Below are 21015 nucleotides of genomic sequence, written 5' to 3'. Positions count from 1 at the left end.
TTGGGGTTAAGTGACTTGCCCAGGGTCACACAGTTAGTAAGTGTCAAGTGTTTGGTCTGAGACCAGATTTGAACTCAGGTCCTCTTGATTTCAGGGCCAGTGCTCTATCCACTGTGACACCTAGATGCCCCTCATTTTATTTTTAAAGTCTTTTTAAGTTCTTCTATGAATTCTTTCTGCACAGGTCACCATTTGACATTGCTCTGTGGAGTAGAAGAGGGTCTCTTTTCTTCAGTATCCTCTTCTGAACACAAACCCCTGACTTCTCTATTCCCATAGTAACATTCTGTGGTTTAATTCTTTCTCCTTCAGGCCTGTTCATTTTTTTTTTATTTGTAACAGTTTATTTTTTGTAATCACCTCTAGTCCTGGGGTATGTGGAATGGTGGCTCTGACCTCAGATCCTTCAGTTTTCCTCTCTGACCTGGAACTGAAACCAAGACCTCCAGCCTCTAGTAAGTGTCCACAGCCAGTGGCATTGCCACCCTACTGCTTCTGCACTCACTAGGCACGTGTGCTGATTCCTTCTTGACTAGGGTCATGTCTCTGCTGCACAGCTAGGTCTGGGATTCCTTGTTAGCAGAAGTTCCCTAATCTTACCCTGCTCAGATGCCCAACTCCCCTCATTGTCCCAGAAGTAAAAGTTCCTGTGGTTGGGGCCAAGGCTGCCTCCCAACCCAGATAACCCCAGGATTGCCACTTGTTGTTTAAGTGCTCCTAGCCTGGAGATGTTTACTCTTCACAGGGACAAAATCTTGTTCTGGGATTTTTCTTCAGGTCTCCTCCTATTGTCCCAGGAGGACACTGTTCTGCCACGACTCTCATATATTTTACTGCTCTATGTTTGACCTGAGCTGCTATTTTGTCTTTTTTGTCAGGGAAATCTGGAGAGCTTTGAATTTTCTTAGCTAATCTGCCATCTTCCCATCTTTTAGTTTTAACTTGATAAAATGCATACAGCTAAAACCAAAATCTAACATTATTTGCAAAGGAGAAATTCTAGAAAATTTCTTAATAAGTTAAGAGGTAAATCAAGGATATTCCTTTCCCTACTATTATATTATATATTTATTTAAATATTAGCAATAACAATTAGAAAAAGAAATTAAAAGGTAAACATTGGAAAAAAACAAATTATCCCAATTTGTGTATAACATGATGGTTTAATTTAGAAAACCACAGAGGAACAACAAACTAATTGAGAAAATAGCTCCAGTAAGGTAGTAGAATACAAAATAAAACTACTAAAATCATTAGCATTGCCATTTATCAATAACAAGATTCAAAAGAAATTATAGTAAGAGAAATTCCTTTCAAAATGACAAATTTTGAGATCACATTGAAATAAATATACCTAGGCCTATTCGAAACATATAAATACAATTATCAAATTCTATGTAAAGAAATAAGTAATGACTTAAATAATTGGAGGGATATTCATTGCTCAAGATTGATCCAAATCAAAGTAATTAAAATGATACTACCTAAATTAATTTACTGCTTATTGATATACCAGATTGCCAAGGGGATTATTTATAGAGCTAGATGATTTTATAAATAATTAATTTGCAGGTACTAAAAGTATAGAATCCCAAGGGAAATAATGTGAAAAAAGTTGGAATAAAGCAGAAATAGATCTTTCTGATTGAAGATTATATCACACTGTTAACCATGAAAACTATTTAATGCTGTTTAAGAAGAAAAAAAATCTTACTAGTGCAACAAACTAGTTAAACAAAAATCAGATGCAATTAAAGTAAATAAATCAGTGTTCTTTATATCTGAAAATATATATTTATGGAAAGACTATCTGTCTGTCAAGAACTGTTAAGTAAAATGGGAAGCAGTGTGGCAAAAACAAAATCAATTTAGACCAACATCTTATACGATGAGGTCACAATAGATTTACTACCTCAATATAAAAGATCACACCATAAAAATTTAAAGATAAGTTCATGTGCCAATTACAGATATGGCTAGAGGGAAAAAAATTAACCAAACAATGAATTAATGTGACCACAAAACATAAAATAGCTAATTTTTACTACACAAAAAATAAAATGATTTTCCAAGAATAAAATCAATGTTGTTAGAATAAGAAAGGAGATGACTTTTAGTGGAAAATGTGCATTTAACCCTTTCTTGTCTATAACTTTTGTCCTGGCACCCAGCTGTCCTAATTAATAACTTACTAAGTTGGCCCACAATTTCAGGCAAGCCTCATCCAGACTTCATTTCATTCTTTACTCCTCTGCCATCTCCTTGTCAGCCTTTCTAGACACCAGGACCAATATAACCAATCCCTTCCAGTTCTGGAATCATAATGAAATTGTATTGACCATTGTTCATGGATGGGGTGTGTCATTCTACTTTCTGTCACTCCCCCCCCCCACCATTACTGCAACTTTCCAAACCAAAATCTATTTTCAGAGTGAATATTCCCCTATGAGTATTATTTATTACAATGACATATATTTCCTAGAGAACTGACTGTATTTCTTGTTATATTTATATCTCAAGTGCTAAGCATATTATTTGGCAATGCTAACCAATTAATATATAATTACCCATTCATTCAAATAATGGTCTGCAATCCAAGAGACAAAGACACCTAACATATATTTGTAAATATGCATTTATATTAAAATAGACACATGTCTGTGCTTATATATATATATAGTGCATGCACATAAGTGTACATATATATGTATGTATTTGTGTATACGTATATACACACATAAATATATAAGCATATGTGCATATATATGTAGATATAGACAAATATGCAGATTATATATATACACATACATGCATATATATATAGAAAAATATCTATACAGATATATATTTCTAACTACCTAATCCTCCTTGCATATAGATATATATCTATATCTATCTATCTAATCAAATCCTTTCCCAAATGAATATGTAGGGTAGTTTTAAAAAATAATTTTACACTAAACAGTTGATCAATCAAAAAGTATTAATTAAAAATTTATTTTGAACAACAATGTGAAAGATTGCTCCAAATCACTAATAACAAGAGAAATGCAAATCCATACATCTGTGTGGTTTCACTTTGTTAAGGCTGTGCCTGACACAGGCACTATCCCAGTTCATGTTCAATGCTGGGACAAAATGAGGTACTCACAGGTAATTGAATAGTTAACAGAATGATTTTTACTTAGCCCCAACACATAAATGGATGGGAATGCGTCAGTTTAATTCAGATGATCACTACATATATCACTGTGGGCAAGAATTCCTTAGAAAAAATGGAGCAGCCCTCATAGTCAAGAAAAGTGTGGCAAAAGCAGTGCTGGTGTACAATTTCAAAAAATGACCCAATGATATCTGTTTGAATCCAAAGCAAACCATTCAACATCATAGTAATATGAGTAATATGAGTACCTCATTTTTTCCCAGCATTGAACCTGAACTGGGATAGTGTCTGTGCCCCAACCACTGATGCTGAAGAGGTCAAAATCCTTTTGGGAAAGGTTTTGAGCAGTTCTATGAAGACCTACAATATCTTTCAGAAATAACATCAAAAACATGTCACATTCATCATAGAGGATTGGAATGCTAACATAGGAAATAAGGAGATAATTAAAATAACAGGTGAGTTTGGCCTTGGAAACTCAGTGGTCATAGCAAACACTCTTCAACAGCCCAAAAAGTGACTCTACACGTGGCCATCACCACATAGTCAATATAGAAATCTGATTGACTATATACTTTACACCTAAAGGTGGAGAAGCTGTATACAATCAGTTAAAAAAAACTGTAGCTGACTGTGGCTCAGATCATTAGCTTATTATTGCAAAATTCAGACTCAAATTGAAATAAAAAGTAGGGAAAAGCATCAGAACACATAAATATGATTTAAATAACATCCCTTATGAATGTGAAGTGGAGGTGCTAAATAGATTTAAGAGATTAGATATGGTAGATAGAGTGCCTGAAGAACTATGGATAGAGATTTATAATATTGTACAGGCTTTACAAATAACTGAGAAAAGAAGGAAATCCCTAAGTCCAGAGAAGAGCAAGGAGAGATAAGAGGCTTTTCCTAAATGATCACTGCAGAGAAATAGAAGGAAACAATAGAATGGGAAAGACAAGACACATCTTCAAGAAAATTAGATATATTAAAAGTATGTCTCATGCAAAATATGGGTGTGATAAAAGACAAAAATGGTAGAAATTTAACAGAATCAGAAGAGATTAAGAAGAGGTGGCAATAATACAGAAAAGAACTATGCAAGAAAGATGTTAACATCACTGATAACCATGATGGTATGGTTATTTTATCTAGAGCCAGACATCCTATAGAATGAAGTCCAGTCAGACTTAGGAAGTATTGTTAACACTAAGGCTTGTAGAAGCAATAGAATTCCAGGTCAGCTATTTAAAAACCATAAAAGATGATGCTGTTAAAGTGCATATCTCAGTAAATTTGGAAAATGCAATAGTGGCAACTGGATTAGAAAAGATCAGTTTATGTCCCAATCCTAAAGAAGAACAATGCCAAGAAATATGCAAATTACCAACCAATTGGCTCGCTTCACATGTCAGAAAGGTTATGCATAAGATTCTGCAAGCTAGGTTTCAGGAATATGTTAATCAAAAATTACCAGAAGTGCAGGCTGTTTTTCAAAGAGGCAAAGGAACTAGAGACCAAATCTCCAGTATTTGCTGGATTATGAAGAAAGCAAAGGAGTTACATAAAAACACCTGCTTTTGCTTCATTAACTACACTAAAGCCTTTTACTATGTGGATCACAACAAAATGGAGAGTACATCATGTGGAATGCCAGGCTGGATCAATCAAAAACTGAAATTAAAGTTGTCAAGAGAATTTCAGATATGCAGATGATACCACTCTGATGGCAGAAAGTGAAGAGGAATTAAAAAGCCTCTTGATGAAGGTGAAAGAGACTGTAAAAGCTGATTTGAAACTTAGCATAAAAAACTCCTAAAGTCTTGCATCACTTCCTTGCAAATAGAGGGAGAACTGGAAGTAGCTTAAGATTTTATATCCTTGGTCTCAAAGATTACTGTAAACAGCAACTGCAGCCATAAAATTAAAAGACACTTGCTCCTTGGAAAGAAAGCTATGGAAAATATGGATAACATAAGAAGAAACAGAGATATTACCTAGGTGACAAATCTTCATATAGTGAAAACTGTGGTTCTTCGGTTAGCAATCCATAGCTGTGAAAGTTGGACTGTAAGGAAAGCTGAACACTACAGAATGAACACTTTTGAATTGTGGTGCTAAAGAAGATTTTGGAGAGTCCCTCTGAGAACAAGAAGTTCAAATAATTCAGTACTTAAAGGAATTCAGGCTTTTCACTGGAAGGTCTAATACTGAAGGTGAGGTTTAAATACTTTGGCTACATGATGAGAAGATAGGACTTATTGGAAAAGACCTTGATGCTGGGAAAGATTGAAGGCAAAGGCAAAGGGATGGCAGAAGATGAGATAAATAAATGATATCATGGAAACAATAAACATGAACTTGGACAGACTTTGAAAGATAGTGGAGGATAGAAGGACCTGGCCTGCTATGGTTCATAGGATCATGAAGAGTCAGACATGACTGAATGACTGAACAACAAACATGGATGTGCAATAATGATATAGTCACATCAGCTTCTATAGAATCCTCACCACCCCACCATCCCCATTTCCATAGAGAAATGTGACTGTTCAACAGAGCAAGGCATAGAGAATTGTGTGGCGTCCAGATATCTACCAAGCCTGAAGACCCCCAACTCAATCTGGATGGTAACTTTCATGCCTCTAGGTAACTAGAAATCTGTGTTAAGAAAACCAGAAGCCACCAGGAAACTGTGTCAAGGGACTTACAGCTTGAGCCTTTCCCAATCATTGGACCGATCAAATCCCAGCTTTGGTGTCCTTTTTTTTTTTTAACTCATGTTGGAAGTTGAGGAAAACCTTAACCATGCCCATAATGGCAAACTCTTAAGGACCATTTAAATGTATTTTGGGGGGGCTTTTACTTAATAATCATTATGTCATGGGCAGCAATACATGGGGAAAATATAGCCTCATCCTAAGAATCATCGTAAAAAGAAAAAAAAAGAAAAGAGAAAAAATGTGGATAAGAATAAAATGACAAAAATACTAAGCCTTTCTTCCACCATTTGCAATGACTAAGTCTTAGATCTTTAAAATTAGGCCCATAAGGTGAGTGAGGCTGAATATTTTTTAGTTAATAACAGATCTCCTAATGCAAAACATTGTTGATGAACTAGAGAAAAACCAAGATTATATGGCATACAGAACAGATATTGAAACCTCAAGCACCGTCACGGATTCTTTATCATGTATTACTGTAGTTAATTGACTAAGAGGTCATAAATTTCTTGCATGTAACCTCTTTGTCCCCTTTGAGGCCTTTGTGGAGAGACTTTCTTCTTCTTCCACATGGACTAAATAAGGACCTTCCCTCACTCCCATTCAGGGACTAAGAATTACCACATCAGAAGAGCTCCAACTACACCTGGGTGGAATCTTCATGTTCCTATATGACCAGGAAACCACATCAACATAGCCAAAGGCCACTAGGAAGCTACATAAAGGAAGGTACATCTTATGCCTTCCCCCAATTCTGATCCAATCAAGCCCTAGTTTTGCTACTCTTTCCTAATCCATGTTAATGAAGGGGGAACCTTGGTAGATATTGATCATACCACACACTTCATACTTAGTAAATTGGCAAAGAGGACAAAAAGATTAGAATGTTCAGTGTTGGAGGGATTGTAAAGACATAGGCTAGCTATTTTGAAAATTGCTTAGAATTTTTAGAATTGTGCTTTAAAATTATGACCAATTTTTCCATACTCTTGGCATATCCTTGAAGGAGGTAAAAGTTCCTCTATAGAAGAAAACAACCAGAAGATGATTTTGTGATAACAAAAGACTGGATATATGTAAATGCCAATCAATGGGAAATGACAGCAGACTATGGTATCTGACTGTAATGATTTACCATAATATGGTATAGATATTAAAATTCAGAAAAGCATTGTAAGATTTATGTGGACTAAGTGAATAAGTGAAATAAGTAAAAACAGAAAAACAAGATACCAAATATATGGCTAGCACAATGCAATGATTTAATTGGTGATATTTTGAATAAACAATTTCATCAGAATGGTAAAAATCCAAACTCAAGGGGATAAGGAAAGTGTGAACATAGCAGAGAGATTTTTCAAGAAGTTTAGCAAAGATGAGAAAGAAAGAGAAGGTATGGGATCTGGTTGGGAAAGAAGAGTCAAGAGAGAGATTTGAACAATTTTCAAATAAAGGGAAATATTTCCAAAGGACTTTCTTGATTATTTGTTGTCTAAGTAAAGTGTTTCTATTCTTTATTCTAAACATGGTAGACTGTGCATTAACACAGAGTGGTTGGGCACCATCTATTTTTCTATTCTGTGTTATGTTCACATATCATGATCATGGTATTTAGAGCAAGAAGAGAATCTAGAGACAGTCTAGTTCCATCCCCTCATCTTACAGGTGATGTAATTAATGTCCAGAGAGTTAAATGGCTTTACCGAGGTTATACAGATTATAAGATCATAAAGTTAGACATGGAAATGGGTTTGGTGACCAAATAGGCCAAACTCTTCATTTTACAGATGAGAGGACTGAGGCCTAAGGAAGTAGTGATTTGTTTAAACTGACATGGTGATTAAGTAGAAGGACTAGGATTCTAACCAATATATTTGAACCCAAAGTCCAGTTATCTTTCTGTTACATACTATTTTTCCTGCCTCTGCTATGTCTAGAGCATTTGTCATATAATGAATGACCTGAAGTCATCCATGCCACAGACTTTCAGTTGTATCATATTTTAAAGTGGTTAAAGGGGATGTAGGCTTTTCTTTCACACTTCACATTTCAAAGAAGTAACCTCTTTTTTTCCTTCAAGGATTTATAATGGAAGTTGAAGAATCCATTGTCCTGTTACAACCTCTGAGTCTGAATTGAAGGGTGCACATGAGTGAGCCAACCCAGTTTATCTGTATCAGGCAATGACCATGTCTGCTTTTATATGCTCTGTAAAGGATAAGAAAAACATGTTTTTTTTCTCCTTGTAAGAGTATCTAAGCCAATATTTGCAAAGTGCAAGCAAAACTTCTGGAGTACAGTATAATGCCACTTACTTTTAAGAGCTTTGGTTCCAATTTTTTCAGATTACATATGGAGACATATAATTAAGACCTCCACGTAGATTTTCAGTGGTCAAAATGCCTTTTTGTCAAGCACCTTCACTTTATTCCTTCAACCAAATACATTTCACCACATTTTTGTCAACAGAATATAATTTTGCTCAGATCATTCTGTCAACAAGAAAGAAATGGTATAAAATCTTTCTGTCTGCAAGAATAAATTGCACATTCATTGCTGAGTTTTTCTGTTTGAGTAGACAAAATTTAAAAATAAAGGTTTTTCCTGTGTAGAAAACATGATTTTAAAGAGTTAAAACAGGAGAAGAATTAAAATCCTGTCATTCACACAGCACTGGTTTGTAGCATCCAGTGTTAATCATAATATATCATGAGAAAGACAATGATATTATAATAGAAGAGGGATGGATGTGGAATCAGTAGAACTAGATTATAACCTGTTGGACCTAGGAAGTATGCTACTTCCACTGTCTTAATGTGTTTTCTTCTCTGAAAAATGAGAAGGTTGAACTAAATATTCTCTATGACCCATTCCAAATTTAAAACCTGTGTTCTGTTAAGTGTTTTTTTTAGAAAATTCTATTTTTATTGCTAGTGCAACAAACCATATAAACAAAACAGGAAAGGGAAATGTTTAAATCACATATTGTTTTCAAGCTCCTTTAAGCACTGTAAAAATATTTAAATTCTTTAGTTAAGAATTTTAGAACTGGAAGGAAACTTGTAGTCTTCCAACTCAATGTCTTCACTTGACAGAAGAGAAAAGTGAAGTTTTCAAAGTTTCAATGAATTTCCTTGCTCATTTTACAGATAAAGGGACCCAGAGAAATTTTACTGACTTGCTAACAGCACACAGATAGCAAGCAAGAAAAGCACGCAGGTAGTAAGCAAGAGAATTGGGATTCAAACTCAGTTCCTATGATTCTGAGTTAAGCAATCCCAAGTTCAGTGATTTTTCTATTAAACAGTGCCCAAAGTCATTTATTTTGGTAAAAAAAAAATATTAAATACCTGCTTTGTCCTGACCATTTGGGGAATCCATTTGTATACAAAATATTGTTATGCTAATTACAAATCAGCCTTATCTATTCATTAAAATAGATCCTCTGAGAGTCTCTCTTAAGCCTTTGTGAAGGAATCAAAGAAAGCACTTTGCAATCTTACAGTTAATGTCTATACTTAGAAACAGAAAAAATAAAAGTATATGTACTTTAATATAATCTTTTCACTCTTTGAAAACTGGTTTCATTACCAATTAATCCAATTTTGGCACTTTTTGCTTTAAGGTATTTTTTTTTAATTGGAAATCCTGGTATGATAATTAGTTGTCACTAGAAGGGAGTTTCCTCTATAGTCAATGGGAATGAAGCATTTCTCTCTTCTGTGATGTCAGCATATGCCTTTTCCTTTCTTGAATATGAGTTTAGTGGAATTTTATGAGAGAAAATTAAAACAATCATGACTTTGGGAAGGAAACAAGCATTTGTTAAGTATCTACAATGTTCCAGGCCCTGTGCTTAGTACATTACAAATATTATCTTATTTGATGCTCACAATTCTTCTGGGAGGTAAGTGTTATTATTATCCCCATTTTACAAATGAGGAAACTGATATAGACGTAGGTGATTTTTTCAGCATCACACAAAGTATCTGAGGCCAGATTGTATCTGAGATCAGTTCTTCCTGGTTCCAGACTCACGACATTATCCACTATGCCATTTAACTGCCTGTAAAATTAAAATATAAAAATATAAAATATAAAAAATTATATTTATAAAATATAAAATATAAAAATTCATTATGAAAAAGTTCAATATGAAGATTTTTGAACTTTTCAAAAGTCCTTCAGAAATGCAATTCTTTTATACTCATCAAGATGATTATGTAAAGATGCAGATAATAAATAGTTCATTTAACAAAATCAGATTTTTAGACTTGGTAAGAATCTTAGAAATCAGCAAGGTTAATATTTATTTTGTAAATGAAGAAGCTATAGACCAGATATATTGAGGACCTACCCAAGAACAACCATTTGGTGCACAACTATGAATAAGGAGGTTTACCTAGATGGAGAGAGGACTCAATGAAGACACACAGGACTAAGATTGCAATTCCACCTCAGCTACCGACCACTCATATGACCATGGACAAATTGTATCCTCTTTGGGCTTTGTTTTCTTCAGTAGAAAAATGTGAGAGTGTGATTCAATAATTCATAAAGTCTCTTTCAGTTCTAAAAATATGTTTTCATTTTTTACATAATTTTTGATGTTCAAATGAAAAGACATTACAAAAACTTGGATTGTGTCTATAGTGCTAGACAGCTTAAGAGATGTTTGCATTGTATTTCATCTATATTTCAATATTTCTATGGACTCCCTCTAGGGATGTAGATCATGGTACATCCACAGTCTCTCATCCTGTGTTTCTCTTGTCTATGCTCTTCCACAAATCATCCAAAGAGGATCTATCTAACAGGGTTAGATAACTCTGGTTGTCCTGATTGTATGGAAAACAATTGAGTATGTAGGAAGTCCACTGGTAAACTTTATTGTCACTATGAGGTGGACCTGTCTCCTTTTCCAAATACAGATGTGTGATGATGATGATGATGATGATGATGATGATGGTGATAATGATAACAATGCAACTAACTATAGCACTTAATATTTGCCAGGTACTATGCTAAGTGCTTTCGCGTACCTAGATCATTCATAGAGTCCCAGGCCTGGAGTCAGGAAGTCTCTTCTTCCTGAATTCAAATCTGGCCTCAGACATTTACAAGCTCTGTGATTCTGGGCAAGTCATTTAACACTACTGCCTCAATTTCCTCATCTGTAAAATGATCTGGAGAAGGAAGTGACAAACCATTCCAGTATCTCTGCCAAGAAAACCCCAAATGGGGTCATGAAGAGTTGGACATGAATGTAAATGACTGAATAACAACAACAAATGCTAAGTACTTAACAATGGTTATCTCTTTGATACCAGGAGAATCTTAGTTTGTCTGCCATAGGTTACTTTTATCATGCTTGGTAGTTAGTTCACATTTTCTGCCTACAATTATATTCTCATTGCTCAAAACATATTCATATTTAACCCTTTATTATACTTATGTTCAGCCAGACAGTACAGTAAAGAGTGGTTGACTTTGAGTTAGGAAGAATTGAGTTTATGTCTGGCCTCAAACATTTATTAGCTGGATGACCCTGGACAAGTCACTTAACTGCTGTCTGCTTCAGTTTCCTCCATAAGAATAAGAATAACAATAACAATAATAAGAATAAAAACAGCACCAATCTCACAAGGTCATTGTGAGGATGAAAAGAGATTATAGTAGTGAAGTTCACAGTGCCTGACACATAGTAGATGCTATATAAATACTTATTAATTCACTTTCCTCTATTAAAGATATTAGCCTTTCTCATACAAATTATCAATATAGAAAGGAAGCTTGTTGCTCTGAAATAAATGTATAGATTTGAAAAAGAAAGATGACTTTGATTTCCATCTTTTCCCCTAGCTTGACTCTAATGGGAATATATCATTCTGACTATAAGATAATCTGAGGAAATTGCTTTTTTAGCCATTAGAATGACCTATATGTGGAAGCTAGCTTCTGTCTGGAAACAATTGAGAAATTCCATTGAAATCATTAGAGGAAGAATGTGGTCACCCTATTAGCGTGGTAGTTTCTAATCTTAAATGAATATAGTCAATGGCATTTATAACATATTTTACATTATCTGATGAAATGAGTGGTTGAATTGGGATTAGAACTAAAAATGACTAGGTCTCAGTCCTGTGCTCAGGCCAAGAAGTCAAGCTGCTGCCCAGATGTTTACAGCTTATGAATATAGTTGAGTTAAATTGAATTAGTATTTCATTGGATAAGCCTGTGAAATACATATTTGGCCCAACCAGATATAACAATACCCACAAAGTGCTAAATGTCTATTCTATGAGCCATCATTTTCCTGATATCCTGGTCTGCATATAGGGAATATGGGTAAATTCAGAGGTCTTTCATTTCATGCTGGCTTTGTCTACATGGCCATTATAGGACAATTTTAGAATCATAGAATATCAAGATTAGATAGGATTTCAGAAGTCAACCATTCCAACTTTTAATTCAAGGATTGGATTTTATGATTCTCCCTTGGTCAAAATGATCTTCTGGAGTCTGTCAATAATGACAGTACAATCAAAGAAACTGATACTATTTAAATATGAAATATACTGGGTATATGGCTTTTCCTCACCACTTACCACTCATGGCCCCAGAACAGAGCCTGTCTTCCAGGTGCAAAGTAATATGAGAAACAAGAGGTTCATATGATAGAGAAGGGCAATGAAACTTTCCCAGTGACTTCTGCACACTGCTGTTGTGAGATCAGTTGTGGTGATTAGGTTATAATTTCCCTGATGGACCAATGCCTGACTCAGAAAAGGGATTGTTGATGGGGTAAGGGAAGAGAACATAGCAAAAGGAATCAGTAAGTCAACAAACACTTACTATATGCTTGGCATTATGCCAAGGGATAGAGTGAGAGAGTTTGGTGTTACAGAGGTAGTTGGTTTTGTGCTGGACACAAGGCCTATGATTGGCTGTCATGAGGAAGATCAGATGTAACCCATTTTCCCAACCTCCCACTCATACATTCCTTGAGGCAGTGCCACATCTGTGAAGGTCATGCCATGGCCTTTTCTCCCCAGAGAACCAGAGTACCATTTTAGAGACTACTACTATAGATAATTAACACCTTTTTTGAATGGAGCAATTAATTTCTTCATTTCTGATATTTTCCATCTTTTTTCTTTCATGTTCATCTACTCTTCATTGTCCTCTTCTATGTCCCCTTTCCCTTGTTTTCTACTTCCCCATCTTATTCCCATGACTGTTCTATTGCTCTATTGAAGACCTTAAGCCATTGTATAAAAGTGAACATTTCCTAAACACCGTCATTAGTTGTGAGAGAACTAGTGTGTGCCACATTTTTTCCCCTAAACTTATAGATACTTCTTCATACTCAGTCAGGACTGTGTGTGTGTGTGTGTGAGTGTGACAATTTTGAAACTGATTCTTGCATTAGACACTGTCCTAAGGTTTCTCTTCTTTCTATTTCTTTTAGTTTGAAGTAATCTTTCTATCATTAACATCATAATTTAGCATTGTCTCATGGACTTTCATGATGCTATTTGTATCTCTGACGTATTTGACTTAGTATTGGTTTTGGTCCTATAAAGTTCTTGGTCTCACACATTTTGCTTATCTGAGCATTTTATTTGTCTGTTTTTGTTATTTGTTATTTGACCTATTTTTGTCACTATATTTGTCTTACCCTCAGTCATTATTTTCTTTCTAAACACTGTGTTGATCCCATTATTAATCTTGTTCTCTTTATTTGTCACAGTATCTAGTCACAGATGTAGTTGTCAGGCTATTCCCCTTGTTCCCATTATTTTATCATACTTGCATTCCATTCTGCCTTAGTATTTGTCTTATATGACATCTGGTACTTTCTAAGTACACACACATACATATATATATATATTATATTATGCAACATAATATATTTTAGTTCACTGCATAGTGAAAGTCATTTTTAAAAGATTCTAAAGTTAGATCTTTGATGATCTCTAAGCATAATTTTCCACTTCTCTTTGAGTATGAAAATGACTGAATTACTTTGTTGTCTCTGAGGCAATATTTTTCAGAAGGTCAGGGCAATGGTGTAACAAAAGTGAATGCAAATTTATGAGTTCCTGCTCTAAGCATTTGTAAGTTTAATCAGAGTGCTGCAGAATAAAGTGTATTTTTGCTCATGGGAAACCAGTAAGATTATTGATTGGCACTTGATTTTTATCCTGTGATTCTCTCAATAGTTCTAATATCATATTATGCTGCATGGGAATTTTCATTACATTCCAAAATCTGAGTATTTTTTCCTTCTTTTATGAACATAATCTAGAAGAAAAAAATATTGTATCTTTGGTACTCCTAGGAGATGGATTTTTTTTCTAAGTACATTCCAAAGAAAGTGATAGAATGGGGAAAAGTCATAGAAAGAAGAATTTAACAGAAAAATAAAAAAAATAAATGAGGAGAAAATGGGAAAGCATATGGAAAGAAATAGCCATGCTTTTAGTTTGATGATGTTAGATGGGGTATTAGCTATTTAGGTCTAGCATAGCAGCTGCTTAGGTATCATTATATTGATGCCACAAAGGCTGGCAATCTTCACCAAACCCTGACTTTTACCTGCCTTTGAAGTTTTCCCTGGGTTCATTATTCTGTGTCTGACTGTCTTCTCAATAAGAAACTCTAGGAATTGCTATCCTGCTGCTTCAGTATCTCAAAAGGGGAAGATGCCAGCTGCCTTTTGACACCTCATGAGACTGTATATCAAAGGAAAGAGGCCACAGAGAGAAGTTGCCTCAATTTGGACACAAACTTTCCTAGATGAATATGAGTTTAAGGCCTGTGATTGTGGGACAAAGGACATCCCATGACTCCCTTGACCACCTCGTGATCAAAAAATCACTTTTACATTTTGAAGCCAGCAATAATAAGAGATGTGAAGGATAGGATTTGCTCCTGTAGGAAATCCACAGTTACAACTCAATAGATAATTAAAAGGGTCATAATGGCAATAATAAGCAATCAGAGGATATCTGAGATTCCACTGAAATGGTATATGGGGAAGATCTCATCCCTACATTTCCAAGGACATGTCCTATAGCAGGTCCACCTCAATCTTGCATGTACTTGACTATAATGTCAATTAATGTCAAATGCTTAATAAAAACTTGTTGATTGATTTATTGATTGATATACTTCAAAGGTTTAGTTAGGCCAACAGGATGCAACAATGGAATTTCATACACTTAGAGTTAATTGGACAGAGGACTAAAACCTGCTGAGCAAATGATATATAGCATCTGTGAACTTGGATTTATTCTTCCAATTTCCCTTTGCATAGGCAAGTCAGGTGCAATTATTGTTCCTTTTGGAGTTTAGGGGAAATTCTGAAGTTTAAAAGATGATTTTCTATAGCTCATTAGCTTTCTTTTTTCTTTTTTTTATACATGTGAAGTTACGCAAACATTTCCATATTAGCCATGTTACAAAACACAAACAAAATAGAATAATACAAATAGAATTGAAAAAAATATACTTCATTCTACATTCAGAGTTCATTAGTTATCTGGAGGTGGGTAGTATTTTTCATCATAAGTCCTTTGGAATTGTTTTGGATCATTATCTTGATCACTGTATCTGAGTCTTTCACAGTTGATCATCCTTACAGTATTTCTGTGTACAATATTCTCCTACTTCTGCTTACTCCCCTTTGCATAAGATCATATAAGTCTTTCCAGGTTTTTCTGAAACTATACTGGTCCTCATTTCTTATAGTACAATAGTATTCCATCACAATCATATACCACAACTTGTTCAGCCATTCCCCAATTGATGAACATCCCCTCAATTTCCAATTCTTCCCCCCTACACACAACTTTTATAAATATTTTTGTAGAAATAGGTCTTTTCCCCTTTTCTTTGATCTATATTTGCTATACAGACTGAGTAGTGGTATTGCTGAGATGAAGGGTATGCATAGTTTTATAGCCCTTTTGGAGTAGCTTTCAATTTTGTTAATCTCTCTTTGATTTCCTTTTAACAAGATGTAGTTTTCCTGCTTAACCCTTTTAATTAGGTCTATTTTAGCTTTTGCTTTGTTTGAAATAGATTGCTACCCCAACTTTTTTTTTAAATGCAACTATTTCTTTATTTAAAACTTATTGTTAATATTAGTATCTGTTCCTGGCATTGGATGGGAAGGGCACTATTTCAAGCTTTTGTTTTTTTCATATTGCTGTTCTCAGAAGGCGTTCTGGGGGTTTGGAAGCTTTTGGTTCTTTTAAAGTGGTGTAATCATCTCTGACCTGAGAACTCCAAAAGCTGCTGCTGCTTGTGTCTCCACCACCCAGTCCCACCACTGGTGTTTCATCTATGTGAGATCTGGGTCAGCCTCCTCCCCTGTGCCACAGATCCTACCTCTTATGTTGTCTAATGCTGGTAGAATGTTTCACTCTGAACTTTTGTTGGCTCTGCCACATCAGAATTTCATTTGAGTTTTGGAGGGGAATGTTGGGAGAATTCAGTTGAGTGCTTTCTCTACTCCACCATATTGACTACGTCCCCAGAAGTTTTTATTGCTTATAAGTTTTCAATGGTTTTGTTTTTCTTTGTATAAACTACCTAGACAGACTTTCAAAAATAGGCTTTTTATTATGGCAGTCTGGTAAGAACAGTTGGTACTAAACAATTCCCCTAAAAGTCAATGGCATGCTTGTTCACAAGTAAAAATAGGGTCCAAGTAGAAGTAGCTCAGGTATAGTCCTGCTTTGGAGAGTGTCCCTGTATCTTGTGAGAACCAGTTATATATTTTTAAGATTTGGATTTGTTTCATAGTATGAACAAGAAAGTAACTCTTACAGAAAAAAGATATAAATACAGAAGCCTCAGCAATCTAATAGTCCTCAAACAAAAAAGCACTTAGAAGCCATGGCACCCAAGGGAATTGACTCTTCATCTGTTGCCACCTTCATCCCTTTTCACTAACCACAAATCACAAAGACTTCAAGTCAATCTAGCTTTTAACCTACTTTAGCCTGCAGTAAGGCTTGGACTGATGGGGAAATGGATGTTTTTGAGGTATAAAGAACATCATGAATGCAACTAAGATACACCTGTCCACACATGGATGGAGACAGTTGTGAGAGATAGATCTTTCTGTGACAAAGAGAATCGTTAGGAAATAGGAACAAAACTGATCCATTTATACTTCTCTTTATGAAGCCTAAATGACACATTGCATTTTTATAAGAGAAAGAAATGAAACAATTAGAACCATTTCCACATGAAAGCATTTGAAATATGGAATAAATAGTCTTGTATTAAAGTAGTCTTGTAAAGACTACTTCAAAATTAAAATAGTCTTTTAATGACTTTTAAAGGCTTACTAGTGGCATTTGACATGTTATGCTATTTGAGTAGTGAGAAATGGTGACTCCATTGATTTCAGGGATGGCATGGTATCATAGAAGTGGTGATAAGCTAATAACCAAGAGATCTAAATTCAAATCCTGGTTCCAATGATTACAATGTATTGAACTATGGGAAATACACTTCTCTTCTCTGAGACTTAATTTTCCTAACTGGGAATGGCAATAGTAATGTTTATACTATCTAACTCATGAGGCACTTGTGAAGAAAACACATTGAAAACCTTAAAACATTATAGAAATGTGAATTGGCATTACTATTAGTAGGCTTTACAACTTGATTGATAGACATTATGGGTGACTAAGGTAAAATATTGAGAAGTCACTAAAATATTTTCATTGATAAAATTAAGAGGTAACACTGTATAATGGAACGAGTGCTGGATCCAAAAACCTGGGTTCACATTGTGATTTTCCTCCATACTATTTATGTAACTATGGGTGATCCATATAACATGTCTGGGCCTCAGTTTCTTCATTTGTAAAATGATGGATTGTATTAGATTATCTCTAACGTAATTTCCAATTTCCAACTATGATGTTCTGATGCTTTGTATAGTTCATTATAATCAAATGACTATATCATTAAAGTCTTCTTATTATGTTGTCTTATGCCCCCATTTTCCTCTGCTCTACATGTCAAGCTAAGAAACAGAGTAAAGCTAAAGGTAAATTAATATGGATAATTATTTAATTTGAAAAGAATATTTATGGGATCCTTGGGTAACAGTGTGGTACATTGCAGAGAGTGGCAAAACACAGTTATGAGTATCTATATAAACAGATAAATATATGTATATATCACACACATGCATACTATATAAATCATATGTGACACATCATATATATGTCATATATGACACAAATATCTTAAATATATTCTCTTGCTTGAGTCCAATGGTTCAAATATAACAGAGATCCTTCAAGGGTTATCATTTCAAATGTTTATGGATGAGTAAACGAGGCTCAAAAATTTCCCTTGAAAAAGGTTATACTTTTTTCTCAATGATCCCACCACTAAAACCACAGGATTTCTCTTGAATTTATAGCCTGTACTTTGTCTCTTACCACTCATTCTGTGATTCTGGTTTGGCAACTTTAAAATAGAAAGGTAGTTTACTTCATTAAAGTAACCAGGATAGAGATTATGTTCAACTTAGTCAAATTTTTGTAAAGAAAGATATAAAATGCAGATTCTTTATTGAAATGCGGATGGATTCAGAAGGGCTGCCTTGAAAGCAGCTAGCCACCTTGGTAATGAGACAAATTCTATCCTGATTAAGATGAAAATACCACAGAGTTAGATCAGGCCAGAGGGGGAAGAATGGCCTTGATACATTTTTTTTCCATCATTTTCTGTTCTGAATAGAAAGATTGAAGAATGGCAGTTGGCAAGGCGACAGGAAAGTTAGATAGTTCTTACTGGGCCTTGGGGGGATTAGCAGAAGGCATTCCCAGATAAGGTTATTAGCAAAGATGTTTGAGTAAACACCTAATTAAAGACTCAGGGCCTAGAGGGAGCAAGTCTGAACAGAGGGACTTTTCAATAAAGTGCCTAAGTACAAAAACACTGAGGTTTCCAAACCTCTGAGAGCAAAAATATCTTAAGACTGCATCACCAAAGCTTTTAGTGGCTGCAGGGACTATCTGAAACCTGTGGCCCCTCTGTTACTGACTCTAAAGGAAGAGAGGCAGTGTAAGATTCTTTTTTTACATTTGGAAATACAAGAGAAAATTAAATTAGAAAGTGAATGACTACTGTTGTGAGAAGTCTGCAGCTCTGAAAAGCTCTACATCCTATGGTTATTTTCATTTCTAAGAGCCAGTTTCTAAGTTATAAAGTCAGATTTTACTAATTAAGAGTTATATTAACCTAAAATGACTGTGGCTGATAATTCTGAATTCTCTAAATCTCACTTATCAGAGGAAGAGTATTGTACCAGGCAATGCTATTTTCTAAATACAAGAATTTCCTTGAGTGTCTGACTGTGCAAATGGAAGAAAAATGATCTCTGGAACCCAGAGGAGTTGGAGGGAGTGTGTTAAAGTTGTAGACTTGAATCAGGTAATACCACAATATTATACACACACATATGTATGTATATAATAAAACTTAAGCAATAATGATATGAGTTTTAACATTGCTGTCATGTGTCAAATAACCTTAAAACATTAAAACAAATCAAATGAAATTTCCACCTTATAGGACAGTTCCTTTGTGAGAGCTTTATGGGAAGACCTCAACAAGGAATGCCCTGGATGAGAAAGTATGGACAAGTTGTGATGTGTACTGTTGGAAAGAGTATGTACAATGATATTACAGATCTAAATAATACTAAATCATATTTATTTGGTGCTTTTTTCAGGTTTGCAAAACATTTCACATTTACTATCTCATATGATCCCCATAAGATCCTGTGAGGTTGATGCTTTTATTATACCCATTTTATAGAAAAGGAAACTGAGGCTTAGAGAGGATATGTGATTTTCCTAGTGACTGAGATAGGGCTTGAATTTAGGTCTTCCTGACCCCAATTATAACAGTCCTACCACTATGTTGAAAAGAGAGGAACAAGCAATGCATACTATAATAATTCAGAAGAGTTTGGGAGTACTATGGGCCAGAGTAATCAAAAAAAGTTTCATAGGAAAAATGAAACTTCAAAAAGTTGTTGAACAATCAGTAGGATTTATGTAGAAGGTCATTCCTTGTATGAGGAAACAGTTAACTTGTAGAATGCAGAGGGTATGTTTTGTGGACAATCTGATTAGAGCAGAGTTTATACAGAAGGAAAATGGTAAGGTAAGAAAAGTAGGGTGAAGCCCAATTTGCTTGGCCATAAAATACTAATTTGAGGATTCTGAACCTTATCCTGTAGGAAATGGTGAATCATTGAAAACTTTTGAGTATGGTAATGAAATGATCAGATTTGAACATTGAAATGATTAATCTGGAAGTTTAGATAGATTGGAATAGAGGGAGGAAGGATTGGAAGTAGAGAGACAGCTATGAGCCTATCTATATTATTTATCAAGATAATAAATGATAAGGATGAATGGATAGGGAGGACTGGATTTGAGACATTCTGAAGGATGAATTGATAGGACTTGTTTACTTATTGTATAGTATAAGCCATTTCAGCTCTCAGTAAATTCGTTCATTATATGTTTAAGCTGTTCTAGGATCCCAAAGTATGTAGCTCAATAACTTAAAAGTATGAGACATATAATAAATAGAGAAATGCAGATTAATACAACTGCATTATGAAAATGTAGTGCTTTGAACTTGTGATTTTTATCTGGGACAGCTTCATGTTATTTGGAATACTATACACATTCTATTCCCCAACTCCTGCCCTATCCCAGTTATCATGATGAAAATTTCTAAGATAATAACTAAAAATTTCATCTTTTCTCCTTTCTTTCCCTGCATGGTACTAATCAATTACAATAGTAAACTATACTTTCTATTTGAACATTAAACATGAATATCAATTCACTGAGTCACAGAAACTCAGAGTTGAAAAGACCTCACAGGTTTTATTTTCCTTGGATGTAATCTAACTGAACTCCTTCATTTTTCAGATACAGTAACTGAGGTTAATGGAAGTTACTTGTCCATTATCACATCCAGATAGCAGAGCCAAATCCAAACCCAGCTTCTCTGATTCCAAATACCATGGTCTATAGCATTCATTCTCTCTCTCTCTCTCTCTCTCTC

Source organism: Vombatus ursinus, unplaced genomic scaffold (genome assembly GCF_900497805.2).
Source record: "Vombatus ursinus unplaced genomic scaffold, bare-nosed wombat genome assembly UNPS02014832.1, whole genome shotgun sequence".
Classification (NCBI taxonomy): Eukaryota; Metazoa; Chordata; class Mammalia; order Diprotodontia; family Vombatidae; genus Vombatus; species Vombatus ursinus.
This window is presented reverse-complemented; position numbering follows the sequence as displayed.